Consider the following 18,877-nt stretch of genomic DNA (forward strand, 5'->3'; position numbering starts at 1 on the left):
GGTCTTTAAGAAGAGGCTGGATGGCCATCTGTTGGGGATGCTTTGACTGTGAGTTCCTGCATGGTAAAAGGTTGGACTGGATGGCCCTTGTGGTCTCTTCCAACTCTATGATTCTATAAGAGATCCAGCCCATGAAGATGCAAGTTCACAGTTTGGGCATACTCCTGAACTGAGCTTTCAACTTGGAAACTCAGGTGTCTGAAGTTACCAGGTGTGCTTTAGCTCATTTAAAACTTGTGTGCCAACTGCACTCATTCGTTCACATGCCAAATCTGGCCTCATTGGTTAGTTCCATCCCATTTGGACTACTGTAACACACACTACTTGGAGCTGTCTTTGAAGAGTGTTCAGAAAGTTCATGTGGTCCAAACAGCTGCAACCAGGCTGTTAACTGGTGCAGGCTACAGAGATCATCTAATGCCCTGGTTGAAACAGCTCCACTGGCTGCCAGATTGTTCCTAGGAACAATTCAAATAGCTGGTTATGACCTATAAAGCTCTATATGATTCAGGTCCAGTGGCATTCCCACACCGGGTGGCACCCGATGTGGGAGTGGGACTTCTGGGGGGCAGGACATCCAAGGCAGGACTTCCAGTGGGGTTTCCAAAGACATGACTGCACACCCTGAGCAGTGTGTGGGCAGGGCATGGGACGTCACACACATGCGTAGATGGAATACTGTGCACGGATGACATGGAGGGATGGTGCAGTGGGGTGACCAGGTGTCACTCCCCCTTCTGGGGTCTCACCCACTTTCTGGAGTGACACCCGGTGTGGCCTGCATTCCCCCCCCCCCCCCCATATGCTACTGCTCAGAGCCAAGCTATTTGATAGACTGTATCTCCCTGTGTGAATCTGTCCAACAGGAAAAGCCCTTCTCCCAGTGCCACCACCATCACAAACATGGTTGGAAGGGTCACAAGACTGGGCCTTCTCATAGCTGCCCCTAGACTCTGGAACTCCCTTCAGCAAGCTAAGACATTTTTCTTCAGACAGGCTTTTAAAACATAATGTATTTTAAAAACAGGTTGGGGATGTTGTACTGTTTTACCTTTACTGTTTTAAAGCACTTTTATCTTTTTAATTGCCTTTTATTCTTTCAATGAGTGATATGTTTTAATACTGTAACAGTTTAACTCTATTTAATGTTCACTTTTGTACATTTTAATTGTATTCTTTTAAGCTGTAAGCTGCTTTGAGTTCCAACTTTAGAAAAAATGGGATGATGATGATGATGATGGGTATCACACAAGTCTGTTTAAACATGTTTTTGTCTGACCTTCAAACGCTCAGGCCATTGATTAGAATCAGAACTTAAATACAGATCTGACACACAAGAATTGGTTAAAATTTAATGTGAAAAGTAGATTCTATAGACAGTTCTAACCATCTTATCTGCAAATAAAACTAGACATAACATAAGGACACTGTGGCAATAGTCTTAAACATAATGAGAATAGCTGAAAGAACAATTAGAAATTAAAGAAAGACATTAAAATTGAAGAAGCAGGATGAAAATGTTAAGCTAGTGTATGGTTATAGGAACCATTACTTTTGTTATATGTGTGTTACTTTAATTAAGTTTTAATTAAGTGTGTTATACTTATTTTTTAATCTTGTTTTATACACTCTCAGTACTCAGCATAGGAGGGGCTATGAGTCTTCCCACATATGAAATAAATATAGACCAAGTAAATTCATTTGTTGATGTACTGTTAATGAAACTTTACAAATGAATAAATGCATGTTTTATTCAAGTGTAATTGCAGTTGTAACTTCTGTCTTTTATTTCAGAAGAAAATAGACTCAGCAAATTCAGCAAGGCACCATGGGAAAATGCCAACCATTTGTTTTATTGGTGCATATTTAGGTTATGCACAAATCCATTTTCCAGCCATATATGCATTCTCATGCTCATTTGGTAGCTGACATCTTTGAAAATTCATGATCAAGAAATGAGAGAAGTTTCAAGCAAGATTTTTATGCTCTTATGCCATAATAATTTCACTGGATAGGCTGAATTTTTTTGCACATAGTCATCACATGATAGGATTTTTGAAGAGTGAAATTATGTTAGTTTTGGTTGTAGACTGCTCCATTCGGTGAGAAAGTTCAGTGTTTCCTTTTAAATTTGCTATGACTTACAAGTTGCGCAGAAACCAGCACTTTGGGAGTTTAGGGCTGCAATATGAGTTGCTATTTTGAGGGGCATGATTTTTGACACTTGGCTTTTTACAGGGGGAGGAAAGAAATGCAGCATAAGCTTCAATTATCAGACCCAGGCAGGCATAAAAATGCAGTTCAAAATGCTGGCCAAAGAAAGATGGAATGGGAGAGGGTAATTCCACCTGATAATTTGGTGCAATAAATACAACAAACAGAACAAACAAAATAAATAATCAACAACAGTAGAGTTCCTCTAGTAGGGATGGGAAGGATACTCCAAAATATTGAAAAATGGTTGAAAAATCAATTTCTCAAGTGTCAAGAAACCCTGGTGTGAAGTGTCCTGAACTAATGTGAATCTTCATTATTCTATACAAAATTCATACATGGTTGTTTTGTTTTTTTGATAATTAGTTTTTTTTGTTTTTTTTTGTTTTTTTGAAAAATGAATCCTGCAGCAATTTCTGCACAGAAAATATTTTGGGGGGAAATACATTTTGGATGTGCAAAAATATCACATGTGAATTTTGCACAAGAGAAGTCTCAACCTATGAATAGTCTTTGAAAAAAATGCAGCTTTCAAAGGAACAAAGGGTGTGCAGTATAAACTGCACAGTATACAAAGCCTTTCTTGCAATGAGAAGGAAAATTCTTTTAAAAATTCTTTTAAAAAGTTGTTGCTTCATTTGAGAAGGGATCAATGTAGAATGACCAAGACCCTGAAAGACCTAGTAATGGCCTGGGACCTCCATGTCAGTGGAGGATGTCTTTTCTCCTACCCACACAACTACATCCCATTTCATTGGTTTGTACACAGCATAAGAGAATACAAACCAAATAGGGATCCCCCCTAAATAATACTTTGAAATTATTTTAAAAACAATAATTCAACCAATTCAGAGACATGAATCAGCAGAGGTTATTCATCTCATGATGACCATGATACGCATATCTCTCAGGAAAAAGATAGAAATGAACATGAAATGAACTGGAGGTGAATTAAGACTAGGGATGTAATTCTCCACTAAGTTTCTTTTCAAAGGTAGCAACAAATTTCCAGCAGTTTTCTTCCCAAGAAAATATTTGAAAACCACATACTTTGCAATTTGCAATTTAGGATTTATTCGGCAGAAAAATCACAGGTGGTTGTTTTGCACAGAAAACAGCATTTGCTGCACAGGAAACAATGTTGTCAGTATGAAAGAAATCATATTTCAATGCAGAAATATTAATTCCTGTACAGAAAATGCTGGGGGATTTTTGTGCAAGAAATGTTCTGTGCTGTGCAAATCAACCATGGGAAAATTTTATGCAGAACCAGTCCCCAACTACAGCTTTTTTTTCTGCTCTAAAACATCATTAATATTTCTACAATGAAATGTTTTTTTTTTCATGAAAAAAATGCTGTATCCTGAGCTGAAGATACTGTTTTCTGTGAATAACATCCACATGAAAATTTTGTGCCCAAAAAAGCAGTGAACTTCAAAGATGCTTGTCAGTTTAGGATTCTTGTTGTCAGGATTTCTCAATACTCAAAAAACATATTTTTGAACATGTTTTTTTTTTTTTTTTACTATTTTAACTATTTTTTGAATAATTTTAAATATTTTAATAGTTGTGAATATTCTTTCTATCCCAACACCAAAACAACAGAAATGTAAAGGGAGACCATTACAATTCCAATTTCACCTTGCATTGGGAAAGCAGTGATTTGATAATCTAAGGGCCCTTCGTTTGAAAGAGCCTTGAGTATGGTGCAGTATGTCATTTTATACTCTAGCTAGATAGTTTGGTGGATGTTTCAGATGAGGAGTGAAGGGAGACAGAGTCCCATCTGCTGTGTGATGGCCCAAAACTTTTATTTCTTAAAAAGCCAAATGTGTTTCAACCTTGTCACCAATTGACCTTCTTCGGTGACTGTTACCAGAAATTTCCGGAGTTGCAGTCTGAACGCTCAGTCAAAGTGGTCTCTCTATTAGAAGGAAGAGCTCTAATTGAGAGTGATGAAGACTAATAGCCTCTGAAGAAGGTCAGTTGGTGACAAGGCTGAAACCTGTTGAGCTTTTAAAGAAATTTTGGATCATCACACAGCATGTGGGACTTTGTCTCCTTTTAGTCCTCTACTGTGCATACATGCTTTCCAGTTTTTTGTTCTGTACCTGCTTGGCACACTGGTCAGTTTGTTTTAGATGGTCAATTGTATTGCTTCAGACTGCCCTGCTGTGGCTCCTTCCTGCTCGTTCTTTTAATGCCTGGACATCTCCCAAATTCTGTCCTGATTCAGCTGCCTTTCCAACTGTAGCTTGGAAACACAGTTTTGGAGTGTAGTAATTTTGAGCTGATCTGACAGCAGTTTGTTCATATATGTGTGTCACTGAGGATCAGAAAGCTTTAATTCAGATACCTGAGCTCGGCATCTGGGATTCTATTAAGTGGGAATATGGAGAGCCTCCCCTCTCGGTGCAGCATGTTTAAGACCAAGTATAACCATTGTTTGAGATAACCTGCATTTCTGTCCAGATCAATCACAGTAAAGGAAGTGTGGGGAAAAATATCCTTCAAGCAAAACTGGGTTTACCCTATTTATTGAGCAGGATTAAAAAAAAAACACTGCAGAAGTATATAGAATCTTGTGCCTAGTTGTGCAGAACAGAGAATGATAAACACTATCTGCTGAAGTTCTCTCTTACAGGTTGACCTCTTAGTCAATATCCAGGTTGCATTTGGCTACTGTAATGGTAAAAGCTCTTTGTCTGCCCTTAACAAAATCCAAAAAGGGGCTTTTGCTTAAGCATACTCATTCCACACTTCTGTTTTCCCTTCTTCTGTTTGGAAACATGTTCTTTCCTCCTCTGCATTTCCTGCAGAATCTCTAATGGGAAAGTAAGAATGTTTACACAACTGCGGGAAATGGAGGGAAGAAGGGCAAGATAGGAATTCATGTCCTTGTATTAATGGAACAAATAAGGTTTCATTCTGACTCTGATGCATGGTCACAGAAAGACCAATTCTACTTTCATTCAGTGACTAACACTGCAAGCATGCAAACCAATTTAAGCCTTATAGAGTTCCATAAAGATTCTTCACAGGGAAATGGACATAGATCTGGAGTGTCAAGCTATACTGTCAACCTCACTAAAAGCAAATGAGGAAGCAGGCAGTAAAAAACAATGCCAGTAAGAATTTTTTACAAATACGATTTCCTATAGTTAGCTGAGAGGGTCAGGCAAATGCTCAGTTCTTAGGTTCTCAATCTGGAATCCTCAGTTCAGCTAAACCTTCTCATAACTTGAAAACATGGAATATGATAACATTAACTTTACCAAATTAATAGAAGGAGTTGATTTGAATCCTATGTGAACTTTTAGAAATTTCCAGCTATTGAAGTAGAATCCATTTGTCACTTTGCAAAGAGGGTGGATGGTTATTGGCATGGTTCCATAAACATATTCATTAATCTGGTACCTGAATTGAAAAAGGACGCAGTGGCCCGAGACAGATGGGTAAGAAGTGGCATGCTGGCACCAATTCTGGGGTTCGGGAGCGTGCACCAACCACATGCTCCCAAACCCTACTCCTTAAGGACGCCGCCATCATGGCAGCCTCCCGTCCCCCTGGGGCTGCCATGATGATGCAAGCACAGCACCACATCTGCACATTGTGGTGCCGCTCTTGCATCATCAACACACGACAGTGTGCCAATTGCACAGTTGTTGCATCAGCAGTGTACACCTAAAAGAACCCATTTTCCCCAGGTTCTTTTTGGTGTGGAGGGACACTTCACAGTTTGGCTGCTGCATGAGAGGTGCAGCAAAAACAGGTGGCTCCAGCTCGCTCTTTTGGGGCAGTCTGTTGAGTCCCAGTGTTTCCCTTTACTTACTACAAAGAGAGAACAAAAGAAAGTAGAAGAGGAAGAGGAGGAGGAGGTAGCAACAACAGCATTAAGCCTCAGAGACTGCTGACCTGTAGATTCTTCTTTCCATTGAAGTGGCACTGTTTGCTTGCAACAAGTCTCCTAGTACACAAATACTAACCTTCCCACAGAGGTTCCAAATAAAGCTAGCTGCAAGATAGTCACAATTACTTGCATTTTATGGGACTGAAGGAAGGAGAGAAAAAAAGAGAAAAATAAGGTGGGGAAGTCAGAAGACAAGGATGGAAGAAGAAGAAAACATAGATTAGATACATGCACAACTAACATCTCAAGTGAGATATTACCATCAAATGAAAATGAGCTGTCTTCATGAAGCACACCATTCAGGTTTTCTGTGTGTGTGTGTGTGTGTGTGTGTATGTGTATATATATATATATAAAAATCAGAGAGAGAGAGAGAGAGAGAGAGATGAAGTAGCATTGTTTGGAAGGGAAGCAACAAGTCACATGTACAAAACATCTTATGAAGAGCCCATATTTTGTATCAAAATGCACATTCCTACACATTTTTGCTACCTTTTCCCCAAGCTAACCATATCAAAATCCGCTAAATAACAGGTCTAGACATTAATGTGGGATATTCAGGTTGATTAGTCTGGAAATTCAGAACAGCTGAATAGTTTAAGCATTTTCCAAATCCCAGCTGATATCAGACTGAGAGATACACAGCAAGCCTATCACTGTCACTGAGGAGTTTATCACACCGAAGGAATTTCTCTTAATTTCGAATGAAAAGAAAGTGGGGCCAGAACGCATTCACATGAATTCTCTAGTTCAGCAAATTTATGTGAATTCGAATTGCGTTTGAACTGACTTCCCATTGCCCCAAAATAGCATGCCCTTGCCCAAAATTGCATGTGATCACCTCTCATGCAATAACGTGAAACCACACGATTGCATTCAGACTGACTTCCCATTGCCCAAAATTGCATGTGGTAGTCTATCACGCAATAACATTAAACCCCATGATTGCATTCGGATTGCCATTAGATTATACTTCCAATTTCCTTTGTCTGATAAACTCCTGAGAGACACATAATAAACCTTTTTATCACCTCTCATCTCAACAGGTTTAGCTGAATATCAGCTCAGAGTATATATGATGTCTGGTAGATCATTGCTCTTATTTCAATAAAAGGTCCAGAGTGGGACTGAACAAAAAGCCGGGGGGTGGGGGATGGCTGAAGGAAATAGTCAATATCTCTTTACAAGGCAGGGTCCCAATGTGTTTAAAGGAAACAGTCATAAGGGCTCTGGTGGAAAACAACAAACAAACAAACCCTTTCTTGAAGCTCTCTGTAATAGATAACCTATCAACTAGAGTCCAACATTCAATTTTTGGGGAAGATACTGGAATATTTAGTGGCTTTCTAGCTCCAGGAGTTACTGAATGAAACAGATTGTCCAAATCCATTTCATTCTTTTTTCAGCTCTGGTAATAACAATTGCCATGTTTCAACCTCTCATTTCAGGCCTGGGAAAAAAGGAGGAAGAGGCAACAGGCGATATGTACATATCTCTTTCATGGAAAGCTTAGTTTTGATTATTTCTTCAGATGAATAGTTATGGGAAGGCCAAATTGATTTATTTTGGGATAGTCTGCTTATCTATCTACTTTCGAGTATCAGGTGATTTAGAACTTAATGTGTTGAGTTATGATTTCATATAGTGGAAATGGTGAGTCTTAGGGGCTCTCAAGCTTGACTACTAGAAAATGAATCTATCCCATAAAGTTTGCAAAGAACATCAGTAACAACATTACACCTCTGAGAATGATAAATCTGCTCACCTCAGATATGATTAAGATGCCAACTTCAAAATTCATTTCAAACATGTCATTTATCATAGCAAAATTTAATAAGAATAGCTACTTAAGATGGACAAAAACAATAATTTTTTTCTAAGGTCAGTTGGTAAAGCTACTAAATCCACAAGCTTCATATAAACACTTTATAAACACTAACGTAGCTATACACTGTTGTTTTGATTGTCAAGGCAAGTACACTTTATTCATTTGGATTGCTGTTGCTTAGATTCCACAGATTCTCTTCTGTCCCTTACAAAACAACATTTTCTAAATAGGTTCTAAAGCATCTTAGCTGTAACTTGGTAATAGACGAGTGTTGGGAATGGCATCTCATGTACTTCAGCTAGCTGAAAAGCTTTTCATTCATTATACATAGTTGCCATGACAGGCTTGCTAATAACCTGCTGGGCACATTTATGCCTTTGTAGATTTTGACTCTATAAAAATGTATGCACTGCTAAGAAACCAGCAAAAAATTAATGAACAACAAAATATATCCAGTGTTTGTGGGAATGTTTGTTTGTGAAAAGTGTTGTCTCTATGGACTTTTCTGCTGAGGTGTATGGGCACAATCTCATCAAAAGTTAACATTACAATTTAGGAATTCACTCAGATTTATAGTCCCCCATTGAGTCTGATGACTTCCCGGTAAATATTTATAGGGCCCAGATCCTATTTAGTGACAACAGGGCATAAAGCTTTGTGAGGATAGTTACATAGACAGAAATGCTATCAGGAAAGGTGACAAGATTATGGTTTGATTGAGAACTTTCCGGCTATTCTGCAGGCCATTCTGGGGACATCTGGTTGGCCAGTTTGACTATGGAATGTGTGTGGGTGTGTGATAGAATTCTCTTCTATGTTGTTACACTGCCAGTGAATGGGGAAATAGCTTGAATGTCTCTTTACGCAAATGGCTACATAGTACATTAGTTTAATGTCCAGGTGGGTTGTATCTTAGGATTCAAGTCTCCAATTGACTTCAATACACTCAGTGTCTCCCACTGAAATAAGGGGGTTTAACTTTGAACTCTTCTTGTTTTTTTTTGTTTTGTTTTTTGAGACAGAAGTGTAAGAGAGACTACAGATACAGTCATATACCTGCCTACCAGAGTTTAAGACCAATTAATTATTTCTGCATAGCGATTATAGGATTGTAATGCTAGCACATTGGTCACTATTTAATATAGAGCAACACTATAATTCTAAACATGTTTGCTCAGGTCCATGCCACCAACTGAGGCTAGAGATGATTTCTCTCTTGTAAAAATAATAGTGCAGTTGGCCCTCCATATCCACAGCTTGAAAATATTCCAAAAATTTGTAAATTCCAAAGCAAAACCTTGATTTTGCCATTTTATGTAAGGGACACAATTTTACTATACGGTTGTGTATAACAGGACTTGCATACCCATGAATTTGGGTATCCACAGGGGGTCCATAAACCACACTACAGCAGATGCCAAAGGTCCACTGTATTATACCCTTAGCCATGTCTAAACTCTGACTGAATGAATATTTGAGGCCAATTTTCATTTATTTTTGAGGAATGTCCAACAGCAAGGTTGTAATAGTTGTAATCCCACCTCCGGGAGAGGCGGGAAATATAAATAAAAATTACATTATTATTATTATTATTTACAAACATCCCTAATTGTTCCCTGATCTTTTCATCACTTCAAATTGCATATCATTCAGACAAATTAACACAACTTCAAAGAAGTAGCATCAATTTTATACTACAGTTTTAAACTCAGTTTAGTTTCTTAAGATTAGTAAATAAAGATCTCTATCCTGCTTTTGTAGAAGTATGTCCTAGGATTTTCTATGCTGAGAGAATGATTATTTAACAAATTTCTCCTTCATCCAAATAGATGAAACAACTTCCACTGATTGAATTCTGAGGCATTTTCTGACCCTATGGAAATTCCAATGCATTGCAGACATAAAAATGCCTGTGTTCGCAGAACAGAAGAGACAGTGTCCAATATTTAAACACCCGTAGGCAGTAATCACATGTTCGCATGAGGAAAATTTGGGTGGGGTGGATGAATCTGGATGGGAGGAAAGTAATCCTCCAGTCTATTGAAAGGCTTGGGATTAGGTGACATAAAGAGGGCCTGAGGAATATTATCCTCATTGGACTCTTGGTACTAAAGATGCCTCCCCCCCTTTTTTTCCATTTCTTCATCTTGAGAATTCAGCTATTTTTTACACAAACTCTGGGGTGTTCTGTGGAGGGTTGTCTGTGATTGTCTGCACTGGATGTTTCCTTTCCTGCTGCCGTGCCAAAAGTACAAAAAATGTATGTTCCAAAAAGCAAACCATTTTATTTGCCATTTTATATAAGGGACATCATGTATGATGCCATTGTATTTAATGGGAACTGAGCATCCACAAATTTTTGGTATCCATAGGGGGTTCTCGAACCAAATCCCAGGGTATCTCTTCTTGTATTTCTCCTTGTTTCTTCCTTGTTAGACTCAAATTACTATTCACTTTCTGTGCAATCCCTTGTTGGCAAGGAGGGGGCTCTCTGAGCACTTACACCAGTTTCATAATGTATTGACCACAAAGTGACATGTTTATTTAATTGTTACTATTTCAATAGATTATATTGTGTAATGCAAAAAAAAAAAAAATCAATAGATTTGTTATATGAATTTATGTACAATGCCCAAGACCCTGCGAGGGAGATGTGGCCATGATCTGTCTTCCAATCCAACCTCCTAAAACCCACTGTAAATGCCAGGTATCCACATCAACCAAAGGAATTCGGCTGTGCTGGTGTTCTGAAGGTTTATTTGTCCAGATCCCTCCTACCAACAAATTGTAGTATAATAAACATCAGCAGGGACACTGTAAGCTTCTGTTATAACTTCTTGTTGCACCATAGCTCACTGGTGGAAGAAGGATGGACACATTATCCTTTGGTGCATCACTCACTGGCAGAGCAGAACTCCTTTGGTTGGTGGGACTGCCTGCAATGGTGCCATGAGCATAGATGTGGATACCAGAATTTATGAGGTTGCAAGTCTAGTTTATGGCATTGCAAATACTATACAGGATGTCAGCCATAATTTTTGCTCTGTTTTTTTCCCCCCAAAAAGGAATTATACATGGCAGGTGGCTGAAACTTAGTAATATTGTTTAAAACATTTTAGGTGACAATGTCATAAAATGCTGTCCTTCTAGGTCTAGTTCTATATGAATTCTGCAACAAAACATGACTCCAGGATGCTAAAATACTCTGTCGGATGAGGATTATTCCCTAAGTGTTCATGCCTGAAGAATTCAGAAAAAAGTTGTGCTTCAGTTCTGAACTTTGGCTCATGTATTAGATCAAAGTCCAGTGAACCTAATGCGATATTAGTCAGTTTAGGAATAGTTTATATTTTAAATTTGAAAATCTTTTGTAGGTGGTGTTTAAACATTGTTTAAACTGTTCCGGTTTTTTTTAATCCAGCAACAATTTTACAAGCACCTAACATTTATGCTAATGAGCTCTTTCACTATTTATTTTCAGTGGGATTGTTTGGACTTTAAGTAGAGTTAATCTATTTACATCAATAGACTCTTCCAATCTTCAGAGTCTTTAAATGTTTTCCTTCATGCAGAGACATTAATTTTATTTCCTTATTTCATTTTAAATGTACTAGTAGGATTATTATTTTTTTTAAAAAATATTATTATGCTTCTTTTAGCAATGGGTTACAATTCATTGTACTCTAGGTAGCTCCAACTGCCTGCCTGTAAAAAGAAAAGCCCTCCCTTCAGCCACCATCTTGGGAGAGAGAGGCAGGCTAGCTCCAACTGCCTGCCTGAAAGAAGAAAAAGCCCTCCTTCCGACCAACATCTTGAGGGGGAGAGAGGCCTGGCCTGAAAGACTAAGAGCCCTCCTTCTGACCACCATCTTGAGGGGGAGAGAGGCCTGTTATGTTTTATTTTGACTATGTATTGTACTTGCTGTTGTACACCGCTTTGATCTAATAAGGAAAAGCGGTATATAAATAAACATTATTATTATTATTATTATTATTATTATTATTATTATTATTATTAGGTGGGCCTACATTTCTGTAAACACAATTCAAGTGTTGTATGGGCAATCTGTATGTGTTTGTGTAACCCAAATATGTGTGTACAATTAGTGTTTGCTGGGCATCTTTAAGACATTCAAAATACTGAATACATTTAGCTATATATTTATGCCTAGTAGGTTTTCAGCAATTTTCACCATAAAGCAGTTAGATAAAGCGCAATAAGTGTACCTGTGTATGCTAAAAGCATCACTGTGCCTGCCTCAGCTTTTGTTAGCTCTGATTACAATGTACCACAATGTCAATGTGCCAATATTCAGGCCAATAACCCCCTTTCATAACTCCTGGAAAGAAAACACTAGTCCAAAACATACTTATTATGAGTTTTCCCTGTTTTGATTCCTTTGAATGAGTCTATTGCTATGGTTTTATCCTGAAGTGCTGCTTGATTACTAGAATCATGGGTTTCGGAAAGAATGCTAACATTTTCCCACAGTGGGCAATTCTGAGATATATGATTGAGCCCATGAGAAACAGCATTTGAAAGTTATGCAAAGAGAGTATGTTTGCTAACAGTGGTAATCTCTTTCTGCGGGCATGTAATGTGAAGGGATCTTCTGTCTATTGTCTTACATATGTTGTTTGCATATTATACATTTGTAAATAGGTGCCCCAAAGAATAAAGCCAAGAAGAAATAACATAAGAAACCTCCTGGATGAACCTAAAAGGTCTATATGAGTGATGTTGAAAACAGTGTTCACAGCAACAGTTGTTGCAGATGGCCAGGGTGGGGAAACTGTGGCCTACAGACTGAATGCAAAACAAAACAAAACAAAACACTGTGTTTAACCCCTCCCCAACCTAGCTGTTACCCCAAAAGGGTGGGAGGACATGAAGATCCCCACCAACTATGTCAATGTTTCCTTAAATGTTGGGGAAACTGTTTTGCTCAGTGGAGGCCTGCAATAGGCTTGGTAAACTAATTTTACCTGTGTATACCAGTACTGTTTGCAGGATGACTCCACATTTGGTGAATAAAGAAGTTTCATTTAGAAATATGCAAGAGAGCACAGAAACACACAGTAACAATTCAATCTGAGACACCATACAAGGATAACCAAAATGGAGGTACCACAGTTCAAGAAGGATATAGATACACTGGAATGTGTCCAGCAAAGAGTGATCAAGATGATTAAAGTGCTGAGGATACCATGGACAGCCAAAAACAAACAAACAAATGGGTCCTAGAACAGATCAAGCTTGAAATCTTTGTGGAAGCTAAGATGATCAAGCTGAGGCTGTTGTACTTTGGCCGTATGAGATGACATGACTCATTAGAAAGAACAACAATGTAAGGTAAAGTGGCGGAATATGGAAAGAGAAGAAGATCATACATTGGATGGATGGACTCTATTAGGGAGGTCATAGGTATAAATTTGCAGGACCTAAGCAGAGCAGTGGTGAATTGATATTCTTGGAGATATCTCATTCACAAGGTCACCATGAATTGGAATCAACTCAAAGGCACTTCACCACCACCACCACCAAGCCTTATGAGGAGTGACTTCAAGAGGTGGGTATGTTTAGCTTGAAGAAAAGGAGAAGCTATCTTTAAATTTCATACAAAAGATGGAGATAGCTTGTTTTCTCTTTCTGCACATACCAGAACACAAAATACTTGGTTCAAATTACAAGAAAAGAGGTTCCATTTGAATATTAGAAGAACTTTTTCTTTTTACTGTGAGAACTCTTTAACATTGGAATAGATTGCCTCAGAGGGTGGTGGACGCCCCAACTGTGGAGGTATTTAACTAGAGGTTGGATGAGCATTAGTTGTGTATTCTCTCATGGCAGGGAGTTGGATTAGATTACCTTTGCTGTACCTTCCAACTCTAAGGATCTTATGAAAAATGACTTGTCTGCTAAAGAAACATTTAAATGAAGTAATACAAATTTAACTTTAATTACTTTTAACCAGACAGATAATGTGGGGCATCTAAATCAATGATCTCCTACAAGTCAGTGAAGAAAATCACTGATTGTTCTAGAGAAAATATAATATCAGCACATAAACATATTTTACAATTGTTTGTCCTACTCTAACCCATTTTATTTGCTGACTCTGTCTAAAATTATGACATAGTCTTCCAAAATCAACACAAACAATAATTTTGATAATGGACAACTCCTGCTTATACCTACTGAAACATCCTGTGAGCCGGACTGCACTCATGGTTAGCCTGGATCCAGCCCTTTGTGTTTTATAGATCTGCCGCTTATCATGTATTCTCTTTACCAAGACCAAACTTGGCTGAAAAGTGACTGCATACGGTTGCCTTCCACAGAGCAAAGCATCAGACAGCTATTATCAAGGTACAAGAGCTCTTAATGACATAATCAAGAATCTCCATAATTCATGCTCATCATGTTATCCTGGAAGATGTAATGATAAGTATACAGTGAAGAAATAAATGACAGAAAATTGTCTCCTTCAAACTCCACATATATTTAAAAGAAGTTGATTATTGTGCTAATAACCTAGCTCAGCATTATTATGCCATTTTTTTTGCATGGTATTCTTGTGTCCTTGCTATTTCCAGTCATATTGTTAACCTCTCTCTATCCTGATCTTTCAGGAATTATTATTTCTTAATTCTTTAAATGACCAAAGTTTTATGAATAGTTTGATTCATAAAGCCAACATTAGACAGAAGATGAAACCGTCTGCATAACGAGTTCTGCATTGTAAAACATAGGTATTGAAACATTTATGCAGTAAAAGTGTTTCAGTTCTAATTTATATTGAAACAACTAACACAGTAACTCTGTAGTTTTAATATAAAAATGGTTGAGAAAGCTGTAAGGCAGCAAGTTCAAAATAATAATAATAATAATAATAATAATAATAATAATAATAAATTATTTATTTATAGCCCATCCAATCACAAGGAATCTGGTCATTCTATGGGTTAAAATCTTTGAATCCATTTTTGTGTCTGTTTCATTGGCTATCTGCAACCTGTTCTAACTGCAAGACCTTTGTCCAGATAAAATACTAACGATTTTGAAACTGACTGCCCTACCCTGACACCATCTATTCATTCACAGGAATGATGATGTTATAAAGATTTTCATCTTTTTAGAGATAGGAAATGACATACATGCAACAGAGGAGTGAAAACCTTAACGTGTTCATGCATTTTTTGCCCTGTTTGTGTAACTCTGAAACCTCTATAAAATGCTACCGTTGTGAAATAAAATTTGTCCATCAGAGGCATTGCTGCAAGGATGCTGAACTGTGAGCATTTCTGTTTTTTATGAGGATCCTTTGGCCAAAGACTTTGTGTGGTATCTTTCCATCCAGGTTCAGGGCTCCTTCTAGCTCTATGTCCTACTCAGGATATGGCTAATTTCTTAGTCCAACCCACCAGTAGTTTACAAAGTAAGGGGCCAATGTCAAGTGTGCAATGTAGACATGATTGCCTCTTATCAACTCTGCAGCCTAACCGATTGTGATGACTGGGATACACAACAGGGCCTCTGCTGACTTCCTATTTTGAATGTGCTCTAGCTTTCCCAAACTTGTCAGAGACAATATAGGCGGGTTACAAACCGCCATAAAATACGTATTGACTATGTATTAGGGTTAGGAAGGGGCGGTGCTTCCGCACTCCCCTAACCCTAATACGTAGTGAATACGTATAATATGGCGGTGGCTGTTCCACACGGCCGCCGCCATATTGACGTAGCGGACACTGTGCGTCTGCACGTCGCGCGGTGCTTATGACGTCACAAGTGCGCCATTGGCGCCTCACGGCGTCATAAGTGCGCCGCAGGAAGAAGATCCATTTTGGAGCTTCTTTTGCTCCGCGAGGGAGTTGCACGGTTTGGCTGCTGCGGCTCCCTCACAGAGCAAACAGCAGCGGCGGTCTGTAACGGACCATAGTTAATCCTGTTGCTTTTCAGCTGCTTTAAAATGTCCCAGTCATTTGGTGCAAACTATGAGCCAAAGCAGATGGCCTGGAAAGAGCGATCTCAAACAGGTTGCCAGCAGGAGTAGATTAAAGCTGGGTTTGGGTTGTTTTATTTTTGGGGGGGACAGTTTTGGGCCACCTTAGTTGTGGCCATGTCAGACACATGCATCATCTAAACTCCATGCTCCGAAGTGGTGAGTAGCTACTCTATTTTGGTCCATCTCTTTTGGGCCTAAATTCAAAGTGCAAGAGTACATTGCACTCAACACTGAAAGGGAGAAAGGAGAATGTGCAGAATTCCCTTTGGAAAGGAAGGAAACTTCTACAGCATCTACTAGTTTCAATATTCTTCTTCATTAGTAACTTTTGCCATCTTAACCACATTCTGCTGTTGCTTGGTCCCAGTTTTCATTTGTGAAGTGTTGGAGAGTATTCTATAATTTGGCACTAGCTATAGTTTACAAACATTTTCTACAGCAGACCTGTGTAAAGTGCAGACTGTTGCATCAACTGAAGCTGAGCAAAGACATTCCTAGGCACAATATACCTGGACTTCCAAGAGCAATACAGGTCCAAGAGATACAAACCTAGTCCCTGCATCCTAGACCTGATATAGATAATTTACCAAAGTGAGCAAGCTGTTTGTTATCCCATAACTAAATCTGAACCAGACTGAAAGACAGTTGGCCCTCTATATCAGCAGGAGTTCGGTTTTACATCTCCCCTTGTGGATACCAAAAACTGCAGGACCTCAAGTCCCATTAGCATCAGTTAGCCCATGCATGCATGGCCACAACAGTGCAGTTGGGTGAACATGCCACCGTTGATGATGATGATAATAATAATAATAATAGGATTTATTTATATGCCGCCCAATCACTGGGAAACTGGGCGGCTTACAACAGAAGGGATAATAAATGGTTCCCTGCCCTCAGGCTTACAATCTAAAAAGACACGACTCAAAAGGAGAAGGGAATGGTGATGGGGGGGATCAGGTCCAGCATTCTTCTCTCCCTCTGAGGTCTGGACCAAGGCAGATGGACTGGAGGGAGGGCTCTTTTTCTTAATCGAGGCCAGGCCTGATGGCACTGGGCCTGTCCTTTCACTGTTCCATTCTACAGATGGCTAGCTTGTTGATATGGAGGGCCAGTTGTAGACCCAGATAACCTGTTTCATCAATAATCAATATATCATCTATCATCTCGTCTTTAGTGAAGATATGGGAATGAGATAGTGACCAGGAAATCTTTATGTTTCAGATAAATTTTATTTTATTCATATCTTGATTTTCTGCCATGTAGGACTCAAGGAGCCTCACAACTTCATCTACCTTTTCCAGATTTATTCAATGAGACCGTGGGCCAAAATATTGCATACCCTGTGCAGGCAGCTGTAGGAGAAAATAAGGATGTCTGTCTGTCTGTCTATCCATCCGTCCATCCATCCACGTTTTCTCCTATTTCTGGATGTAGCTACCTGCACAAAGAGTAGGGATTATGCCAATCAAAATATATTAGAGGAAAGTGGTCCACTAGAGAGCATTTTGGACACAACAATAGGGCCCTATAGGATGGTTGCCACATATTCCCGCAATCTTCTTTCCCCCAAACACACCTCCCTGCCCCCCAAAAGTTGAAATCAGCATGATTTTTTTAAAGGTTTGTTTTGTTTTCAAAATTCAACTGTGAGTGTAGAAACTGATTCAGATGAGGACTACAACTGATCGTGAAAAACTAACTCCCCCACGAGATTCCCAATCCAGGTCATCCCCCTTTATACTAGTAGTTCATCTGTGAAGAGAAGTGATAGCCAAAAAAGAGAACTATGCAACTTTTATTGGCCCTCGGCCTCATTGAACAAATCTGGAACAGGCACCTACATGCCTCATGTGGTTCTGAGGCTCCTTGGGGAAATAGGTATGAGAGGTGTTATTAGATATTTAAAATACCACCAGAATTTCATAGAATCGTAGAGTTGGAAAAGACCACAAGGGCCATCCAGTCCAACCCCCTGCCATGCAGGAACTCACAACCAAAGTACCCACAACAGATGGCCATCCAGCCTCTGTTTAAAAACCTCCAAAGAAGGACATTCCACCACACTCCAAAGTCACACCTGTGTAATTTTTTCTTTTGCTGCATTGATGTTCCAGTTCCATTGTTTTGTATCTAACTCTAACTTAGAAAGGTGTATAAATGGAAAAATGAAACTACCCAGGTTTTCTGTTTTTGTTTTAGCAACCTGTTTAATCAGAAGCATAAACTGTCATTCAGTTCTAATTCTTTCAGGTGAGTACGCTGTGAGTCATCTTTGCCTAATTCTGTTTTGTCTTCTAGCAACAGGGAATTAGATAAAGAAAGCCTTGTCTATTTGAATGGACAAATTAACTGATTTAAACATGATGAAGGTACTCTAAATGTGTTCTGAATGGATGACAGAAGTAAATCACAGGATGTTCTGTTTATACATAAAGAAAACCACACATGTAGCTGGAGATTTCTACACTGAAGTTTATATGCAGTTACCTGCATGGCTGAATAGGCAAGCCAATTTTAAACTCCTACAATACAGAGGTCAAACAAAACCCAAGCTCTGACTACATTTTCCTGCTGCTTTTGCCCTAAGTTTTTGGAACAATCTTTAGGGATGGCAGGGTTCTGAGATCCTTGTAAACCAGTTCCACTATCTTAGTGAAAATGAAAATGAACAGGTAAGGTTACGATCTTCTATCTACGTTCTCGGGAGTAAGCTCCGCTGAAGTTTATATGTATTGCTTTGCAGTATGAATAAGCTTGTTCCACTGGAGTATCTACTGAGTTAGATCCAAATATAGCTGTGCTTAGCTCAGACCACTGAAACCAACCAAAAATAAATTTGTTATGATTAACTTGACAAAATGATTTCAAAGACTTACTCTAAGCAAGTCAATTCTAGATCCATCCTGTCATTTAAAAA

The sequence above is a fragment of the Sceloporus occidentalis genome, unplaced genomic scaffold (genome assembly GCF_023333645.1).
Source record: "Sceloporus occidentalis isolate IW3139 unplaced genomic scaffold, rSceOcc1.0.p SCAF_2, whole genome shotgun sequence".
In the NCBI taxonomy this organism is placed as follows: domain Eukaryota; kingdom Metazoa; phylum Chordata; class Lepidosauria; order Squamata; family Phrynosomatidae; genus Sceloporus; species Sceloporus occidentalis.